This window comes from Euprymna scolopes, chromosome 42, assembly GCF_053919585.1.
Source record: "Euprymna scolopes isolate OS-2025 chromosome 42, ASM5391958v1, whole genome shotgun sequence".
NCBI lineage: Eukaryota > Metazoa > Mollusca > Cephalopoda > Sepiida > Sepiolidae > Euprymna > Euprymna scolopes.
Genome location: NC_136523.1, coordinates 64,200,079 through 64,210,552, shown reverse-complemented (window position 1 = coordinate 64,210,552; position 10,474 = coordinate 64,200,079).

The window sequence follows — 10,474 nt, the reverse complement described above, 5'->3', positions numbered from 1 at the left end:
CAAGACTTCTTTTCCTGCCTTTCTTTATATATCACACTAATAATTAAAATATTGATCAGGATTAGATATTAAAATTGATTGGAAATAAAATGTTTTTACAATGCAAACTAATATTTACTGTAAATTATTGATGGTTTCTTGTCTAGAAATCTCATCTGTATAAAAAAAACTAAAAACAAAAATTAATAAAAATCTGTATTGATGTACATACCCATGATGAAACGAAAATATCATATTCCAAAAATTACATAAATTGATCAAGTAGTTTTAATATTTAAATAAGTAAATTTAATTTTATGCGTGACCAAAGAATCACTGTTTTGTCTGCTATTCTGAAAATAATCTAAAAAATACAAAGGGAGATAACTCAAGCATAATTCAAACTTGCAAGATTTATGTGATAATGCCTCTGAATTCCCATTAATTGCTTTAAAATGATTTTCATTATAACAATAAAACTACTTGATCAATTTATGTAAATTTTGGAATATATTTTTCTTTTGTCATAGCTACCTACATCATATAGATTTTTATTTGTTTCATTTTTTAATATAAAAACAAAGGAAGAGGTAATACCTAGCAGGATGGTTTCCTAACGACAAAAGATACTACACTACCTGCCATCCTTGAATCAATCATTAAAATATAATACAATATTAAATAGAATAGTAATAGTACAGATTTGGCATCAGACAGATACAAAATTCCCAGTGTTAGGATGCTGAGGTTTAACTACTTTACAAGAGAGGGATGACTTAATTGAGACTTTCAAAATGATTTCTGAATATGGAACAGACTTCTTAGATATCTCTTTTTGAATTGAAAGCCTTGTTTAATTTCAGAAGAGTTTCTGATGGGTAGCTGATCTGTCTTGGACTTTTGTAGACAAAGAGCAACGATCTTATGTGGACATGAAAAATTATATGCAGGAATTCTAAAAGATTCAATATTTTTATAGAGCAATTCTGGTTTCTGATTGGTTGCTAGCAGAACATGGCTCCATTTGATTGGTCAGTGTCTATAAGTAGAACCTTCCAATTTTCTTTGATTAGATCTTTACATTATATAAAAAGTATTGCAACAGCTCTCTTTTGTGATTTATTTGCAAAAATATATATATATGGAATACAAAATTCAAATTATATAAATATATTTATTTATTAAAACAAGGTAATATTTCTTCATCAGGAAAATCCTTTTTGTTTTTTATGTTGCATGGCGATGATAATGCTTGGGACATCTTCAGATTTTTTTTACATGTTGGTCACCACTTATCAAGGCCCGGAAGCCACTCAGGGATAAGAGTTATTGCAAGTACAGTACGTTAGTGTGGAGATTTGATGAAGTGTTTACTTAAGGGGGCGGTTCATTAGGAATTTGTTAATGTTGGACTTGAAGACATCCAAGTTGTAGTCAGGTGGGAAGCAGGCAGATGGAACAGAGTTCCACAAACGTGCAGTTCTAAGAAAGAAGCTTTGTTCATGGAATCCACGTTTTGATTTAGGCACAGATAAAGAGTGGGGGAAATTTTTCACAGTGGATTCAGCTAGATGAGTGTTTTTCATAAAAGATTGGCGAGGGGGGGCCAGAGATTGGAGTTCAGACGAGCACCTGCCATGGAAATAACGATAAAACAAGGATAGGCTCGCAACGTCTCTTCTGTGGGAGAGAGGTTGCAGGGTAGAGAAAAGGGCATCCCCCACAAAGCCAATTTTGTACTCTATCAAGGCAGGATAGGTTGTTTTTAGCAGCTCCTGGCCAGATATGGCAGCAGTATTCCATCCTTGGACGTACTTGGCTTTTGTTGTTGGAGGTTTTATTGTTTAATACAGTGTGAGCGACATGTGTGTCATATAATAAAGGAATCCACTGTGGTAAACACTGTTGATATATGGAATACAAAATTCAAACTTTTTTTAATGAATAAATGTATTTATTTATAAAAAAGAATTTCAGCACTTGTTTTGGTCTTAAAACCGTTAAAGTTTAAATCTGTATTCCATATATCTATCTAATGTTAAAATAGGTATCTATAAATGTGTTAGGAAAAAAAACAGTGAGTAACCAACAGAAGAAGGGACAAAGAAAAAATGCATACAATAAGAAATGAAAGTAAATGCATATGACGTTGTTACTGCTGGTTTTGCATTATTAGACTGGCCTAGTGCTTAGGAGAAACATACAAGAACCTGTGACGCAATGGATATAAGTGCTAAGTATCACTTCTTAATGATAGTCTTTTTGAAGGTTCAATTATCAGTATGGGTGGTACTTAGTATACAATTATGAATTAAGACTTCTATTCAGTTAAAGCTGAAGGAACAAGATCAATCTGCTCCAAAAAATGTATGAATTTCTTTTCATACAGATTCCCGAGTTTGACAAGATACATCTGAAGAAGGTCAGAGAGGTCATAGACCAAAACATTGTTAGAATATCATCCAAGATGAAAACAGTAGTTCAAAAAATCCAAATTATCAATCCTCATCTAAAAAATTGTGAACCAGAAACCTTCAAGATTATAAGTTGGCATTTCTTGAATTTGACTGTATGACACATCTACAGACCATCGTCATTGTCGATTTACAACCACAATGGATTACAATGCAAATGATTTTGAAACAATTTCTTTGTAAGTTGATATATGTTAAATTGCCATAAAAATATTAGACTGTAATTGTCGTTCACTCTATAATAAAGACAGATGTGCACTTATTTGTATACTTTTTATATAACTGTGTCTATCTCATCGAATAAAATACAGCAAATAAAAAAAGACATTTTTCTAATCTGCGGATGAAATCATTTCATGTGTTGATGGAGAGTGACAAAATAAAGTAAGATCATCAGAGTGATATTGACTTACGGATGATGAGTACTGACATTATGATTTTGATGTGAATATCAGTGTAAACACTGGCAGAGTATTTTTTTTTTCTCATTTTAGGCAAAGTTTTGGTCATAAATTATCAAAATTTTCTCAGTTCATTATTTTTATGATTAGATTTTATTACTATTTTCTCTTCAATACTTTTAAAACCATTGTATTTCACAGTCTTATGTAATGCATTGCCGAAAATAGAACTCCATTCTGATATTTTCAAAGCATATAAGAAAATAAAAAGTATCAATGAACGAAAATGTATTTTTTCTTAAATTTTATCTCCTCAGCTTGTGAGATAAAGACTTTATTAAACAAAACTGTTTTTTTTTTTTTTACAAAGGAATCGCCACTTATCAAAGCCGAGAGGTCACTTGAGGATAAGGGTTAATTAGTGTAGAATGGTCCAGGGGAGCATGCCGTAGTCATCGTTAGTAGAAAATTGGTAAGTTGGATTACTTAAGGGGATGCCTCATCAAGAATTTATTCACATTGGACTTGAGGACAACCATATTGTAGTCAGTTGGAAAGCAGAAAAACAGAACAGAGTTCCACAGGTGTGCAGTTCTAAGAAAGAAGCTTTGTTCATGGCATCTATGTTTAGGTTTAGGCACAGATAAAGTGGGGGAAATTATTGATAGTGGTTTCAGTTAGACGAGTGTTTCATGCTCATACAAAGTGTTTTTGCTAATTCAGCAACAAATGACATCATTCTTCAAGCACAAAAAAATTGGCGATGATGTTGAGATTACTGAGGATTTAAAAACAATATTTTTCTGTAACCACATGGTGTCTTAAAATCCAAATGCAGGAACAAAAACGGATTTTATTGAGATTGTCGGACTGACTTCCTCATCTTGGTTGTTATAGTCAACGTTTCGGCCGTTTTGCCCTCCAGCCTTCATCAGGTGTTTTGTATCGAACTGGGGAACCGTTTGTTAGGAGTCTCGAACCCAACCCTTTATTATTATTACGGGGGTACCGTGTTCAGACTCCAGCTAGGCTCTGGGACATAGTGGCTGATTCTCTGTTTTAAATGTTACTTTTCACTGCCTTCGTTCAGGATTGAACTCAGCACCTTTGGGTAACTGTAAACTTTGATACAACGTCTAGGACCACTCGGCCATATGTCCTAGATGACGGTTCAGGACCTATTAGGTTGGCAACTCTCTTTTGGACCCTGTCCAGGAGCGAGAGACTAGTAGCAGATGCACCAGCCCATATGTGACGTAGGGCAGGTCGATTTGCAACTTTTTTCAGAAAATCAACATGGCACTGGTGATGATAGTTGGGATTAGATATGATAAGAACATATACCAAAAATTAGATTCCCATCTTGAACAGAAAATTGAGCATTTAATTTTAAAATCGTGTAGAAAAATGCTAAAAAATCTTTCATTTTCATTGCCTTTTCACAACACTGACTTGGAAATTTCACTATTTTTATAAAATATTCAATTAAAATTCATATATTTATATGAAATACATTGAAAGAAAAATAAATACATGAATTATAATTTTAATTACGAATCACAACTAACAAAATATCTCAACCTTTACTGCATTAATTAAACAAAAATTGTAAAAAAGCTAATTAGCAACTAAGTCTTTTAAATTTCACAATTCAAAAAGATATGAGGAGATGTATTACACAATATAACAACTTGATACAAGTTACAGAACCATGTATTACAATTTTTTATCAGAGGCAATAATATAAACTTATAATAGAAATAAATTGTTCTGTATAATTTCCTTTTGAGGAAAATGAAGGCCTATTTTGCTGGCACGATGACCTTGTAATAATGTGTCTATGTCTTGCTTCCCGCCCATATACAACTTTTTGAGAAAAATCAATCAAATTTGATCAGTGTGTGGCTGCAAAATTTATAGCAGTAATATTTTTCATTTTTTTTTTTTGAGTTGTTTACTATTTCTGGAAAAAAAAACACACAAAAAGAAACAATTATTTAAAAACACTTATTTTTTTATATTTTTGCAATGTACGTTGCAGGGGTAATATATAGGGAGTTTAGCAGCAAGATGTCTGTTCACATTACACTTGAACTTCTGCATGTCAGTACAGTTGGGGAAGCAGGAAACCTGAAGAGAATTCCAAAGTCCTGTAGTTCTGGGGAAGTAAAAGGAGTAAAAGGCTTTTTTACATCTAGGGATCTCAGCTGTGTAGGGGTGGGACTTCACTGCTTGTCAGGTTTATTTTCATCGAGGGGGTACAAGGGCTTATAGTTCATCAGAGCATCCACCATTAAAATAGGCAGAGGGATGCAACATTTTATCAGTGGGACAGGGGCTGAAATTTAGATGACAGTTCGAATAAAAATGAATAAAAAACTAACTATTGTTTGGGTAAATTAAGAAAACTAATAAAATTTAATGGATAAATATTTATTTACCTAATGGACAAAATCGTTTGAATGCCCTCTTCTCTCACATCCAATTCATCTGAGTTTATCATCGATATTATATTTTCCAGAAGTAGTGCATAAGCACTATATTTTGAACAGTTTAAAACAGTAATTTGGATTTCAGTTAACTGTTTTGTTCTCTGAATCATATTAATATATACTGTTGTTAATACTGTCGGTTTTTATCTCAAATGCTTGACCAGAATAAAAATAGTGAAATTTTCTGTCTTGCACTTTACTGCAAAGTCATCACATCTCAAGGCAGAAAGTTTACAGCTACAAGAAGATATATCAAACAGTCTGTCTCGCTGTTCCTTCATTCTTTTCACTTTGATTGTTGCAAGAGATTTCCTGTCAATCTGTTTGGCCCTCTTATAGCAAAATAGATTGACCTTCTGTCCTATATAATGTTACCTTAACAAGGGTATTTGTGGATTAACTGCTTGCCGAATACTAATTATTTCCTTGGCAATTAACTTAGAAATCTCACTATTTTTTAATTGGAGTAACTGTTTTTGAGGAAATAACTAAACTGGATGACTTGTCGTGAAGTTAGGGTGCTGTTTCATCCAAATGACAAGGTGAACCAGCAAATTTTGTAAACGTCGAGCTTTTACTGACATTCTAATCTGAAAAGTAAAATAAATGGATTATAACTGAAGGAAGCTGTTTTAGGCTATGTTCCAGTTTCATACGTAAAAAAATAAATGCTTGTTATAAGAAATAATAAAACTTTGTAGAGTTGAATTAGATGTACTGAAGAGAGAGGACCAAACCAAATCAGACGCAGAGTAGTGTTTAGTTTAGACATTTTTAGCAGATTTTAGCTCCTCCTTCGATTACATGAATTTATCTATAAAGAGTTTTATTCTTGCTGTAGCTGTGCCATTTTAAACGAGTGTTTAGTGTTTAGAGTTTGAAAAACCAGTGCTTGTGCATCTATATTACTATGCTATTTTTAATAGTATTCTCAAGTTAAATTTAATTTTTATGAAATTTCTGTTTATTAAATTTTTAGGTGAAAGTACAGAAGTTACAATACAACCTCCTTCCCATATTAAGAATGGCTTTCTAAATAAAGTTATTTTAGCACAATAACATAGATGCACAAATAACAAAAAACCTTTAAAAGAGTTTCCTTATTTACTCGTATTAATCTTTGTGGGTTATCTGATTTTAAAACTATAATTTTAGAAGAAAAACACTGCTTAAAAACAATTACTCCCTAAGAATGAAAGAAATTAAAATTTGACACTAATTTTCTGTAAAGTATTTTTTATTAAGTAGAAACACTTGAAAATTTACGTAGTTATGTTTCGTAAAGAATGTGTAGAATAAACTTGTATGGACTTTTTTTTTTTTTTAATATAAAACTGGAGTATTACCATATTTTAATAAAAATTTAAAATAGAATTTGATGTGAAATATTAGGTTGGTGCAAAAATAATGTTTTTGACGTTCATTTGAAGGTAAAAAATGCCATTATGTTTGCACCAACCTAATAGAAAAATAGATTAAAAAAGATAAAAATATCTTTAAATTCACTGCAGACACTTGAAATATAATACATATTTTAAACAAGTCTTTTTTGTTTTTCCTATCGAAATAATTAAGCCTAAATCACAATGTTTTCAAATTAAATAATAAACAAATGTTAATTTTTAATATCAATAATGAGCATGTTTTGCGACGGTGAAATCTAAAATGTTTCCACCCAAAAAAAGTTCCTGAAATGAAAAAGCGAACTTTGGTCGCTATTATTTAAAAAACAATTTTGCCTTTACAGTTAATATTTATTTTATTAATTCATTAACCTCACTCATTTTATTTAAAAATGTAGTTTAAAACATATTGCAAATAATGATTCCATTTTCTTGGGTACGGATTATTTGAATGACGGGACATTCTTAACAATTCACCGAAAAACTTTTAATCACTTCCATTTTTTACCTTTTAAAGTCATTTCCTCCAGTAAATATAACGATTTTGAGAAAAATATTTTGCGTAGGTCTTTTCTATGTCAAACCCCAACTATCATCATCAGTGCCTCACCGGGGGTTCCAAAATCGACGTGCCCTAGTGACAGCAGTAATCCATACATGGGCGAATGGTGGCTTTGTAGAGGTACAGGATACTTTCAGGCGTAAGTAACTTTCTAGCACGGTAGAGAGAGCCCACCTTCTTTGCAGCAGCCTTAGCAATAATCTCGATGTATCTATTCCAACTCATGTTTCCTGTGAATGTTAAACCAAGGAGTGCTCTCAGGTAAAATATCTCTAGCCATAGTTACATGAAACCTTACCAACCACCAATAGGTGGTTGGTAAGGTTTCATGTAATTATTAAAGAAACAAGCTTTGTCTTGGCAGCGTTGAACGTTACCATTCATTTTTGACCCCATTCCACAACAGACTGAACGTCTTCCTCTAGGGTTTCAGCCATTACCTTAGATATGTGCTCATTAGTTTTCCCCACATGCCTGCTATAGAGCGTGGTGTCGTCAGCAAATATATCCATCTCAGAGACAATTTTATCAGGTAAGTCATTTATGAATATCAGAAATAATAAAGGTCCAAGAATCGATCCCTGAAGCACACCTGCATTTATATCAAATTTTTTGGACGTACACCCATCGAGGAAACCTGGATTCTTCTCTCATTTAAGAAGGATCTAATTATGCTAAGCATTCGTCCAGTAATACCATAGGATTTTATTTTCATCAGAAGACCATTGTGCCATATCCTGTCAAAAGCCTCATATATCAAGGGCTATTGCCCTCCCCTGCCTTACTCAGTGCTTGGTATAAACGTTCAGAGATTACAGTTAGAATATCTGCAGTAGAACGGGCTTGCCTAAATCCATATTGGGAAAGTGTGATCTTAAGATGATCTAGCGTGGTTTCTGTCCATAGAAGAAAATCGGGGAGGGAATGGCTTGCTGGGTGTAAGGTAGAGTTTGAAGCAAACTGACGGGCAAGCATGTTAGCTTTCTCAGTTGCTGTGCAAACAACCTCATGATTGTTTCATAGTGGGGGTATTGTCGATTGCCTATTATTTACTACACTATTGTAGATTTTCCAGAAATCACGAGTTCCTAATTTTTGCGCTTCAATGCATTTCCTGGTTTCAGTATATTTACTCTTAGTTGTTGCTACTTCTTTCTGTATACTATTGTCTGATGCCAGATAAATCTACGGTATCCATGTTGCCTCTGAGCAATGGCAGCTGCGCATGTAAACTATTGGGTAGAATTTCGTGTAGAAACATGTGCTTCAATTGCTGTTTTGAACCATTCAGTAGTCTTATTTGTGCACTGTTCTGCTGGAAGAGGAAAGATATTTCCCCATAGGGCATCTCTGAGGTGATCTCTAATGCCATCCCAGTCAGGTAGTACCTTGTCATTTTGAGCAATGGCTCTTCAACTTGGGGTCGAGAGTGTAGAGTGATGTCTATCATTATCACAGCATAATCAGCCCCAAGTGGGCAATGAGCATTTGTTACACAATCATCAGGAACAGTTGTCAGAAATAGCAATCTGAGAGACGGGTCAGGAATGTTACTGCCTGGGTCAGAGAATGGTAGGATTGTTCTATCACGCCAGTAGATATCTCACTGCTGATGCAATTCTCTACCTTTATAAAAGCCAAGTATGTCTAATGCCACATGTTGGAAGGAGCTGCTAGAACAGCTTATCCTGCCTTGGCAGAGTTCAAAATAGACTTCGTAGGGGGGGGAGGACTTTTCTCTTCCCCACAGAAGAGACGTTACGAGCCTGTTTCTGCTTTATCGTTATTTTCATGGCAAGTGCTCGAATTTATGGTCTCCCATGTCCTGATTTTCATGAAAAAAACACTCATCTAACTGAAACCACTATCAATAATTTCCCAAACTCTTTATCTGTCTAAACCTAAATGTAGATTACATGAACAAAGCTTCTTTCTTAGAATTGCACGCCTGTGGAACTGTTCCGTTTTCCAACTGACTCCAACATGGTTGTCTTCAAGTCCAACGTGAACAAATTCTTGATGAGCCATCACCTTAAGTAATCCAATTTACCAAATTTCCACTATGTTCCCCTTGACCACTATACATTCATTGACCATTATCCTCGAGTGCTCTGAACCTTGATAGGGTGACTCCTTTGTAAAAAAAAACAAAAACAAAAAAAAACTGGGCCTTGCAAATACTTATCTACATTACATATGGAAGTTGATGAAGATTCAAAAATCTCACCATCAACACAAGGGATTATTCATTTTAACTATTGGCCATTTGTTAATGCCAGCGATAATCCTGCAATGCTCACAGGATAGGAGTTTCTGCCGATATTGATGAAATCATTCATGCAGATTATGTGTCAAGAGGAACTTGTGTCATCTAACTTCAGTGCTTGAATTCAACAATATGGATTTAATTTAAGACAAGACAAATGCAAATTCTTCTAAACTTCCGTGAAACATCTTGGATTTTTTTTATTCGACAAAAATGGTCGAAGACCAGATCTGGATAATATTCAGATAATAAACAACATTAGCTCCAAGGGATGTTTCAACATTACGATTCTTTTCTGGGCCTTGTAAGTCATTATGGTTCTTTCTTGGCTGAACTACACAAGTTACAGGGGTCTCTGAATAAACTTTTACAAAAGATACTAAATGGAACTGGTCAAGTACATGTAAAGAATTGAGAAAATCAAATCACTTCTGCATTCTGACCTATTGCTTACTATGACCCATCGTTAGAAATTACTGTGGTGACTGATGCTTCAGACTATAGAGCCTGAGCAGTAATATTACATATTCTACCTGATAGAAGTAAAAAAAAAAAAAAAAAAAAAAAAAGCAAAAACATTGTATACGCATCAAAATAATTGATACCCAATGAATGAAAATATAGCTAAATCGAGCAAGTGAATAAATTCCACAAAATGTTATAGGGCTGCCATTTCAATCGAGCCCCTAACAATTATTTTTGGTTCAAAAAGAATTCCAGTTTATACAGCAAATTACTAACAAAAACAGGCAACTATGCTTTTAGATTACGACTTTCCCATAAAATATCAACTAGGCAGCTGCATTATCCAGACTCCTTTCTCCATCAAAAAAGTTCTCTCCTAATAAAGACTGAAGCATCTTAATTGATTCGTTCTGGCTTGACACTTTTTTTAAG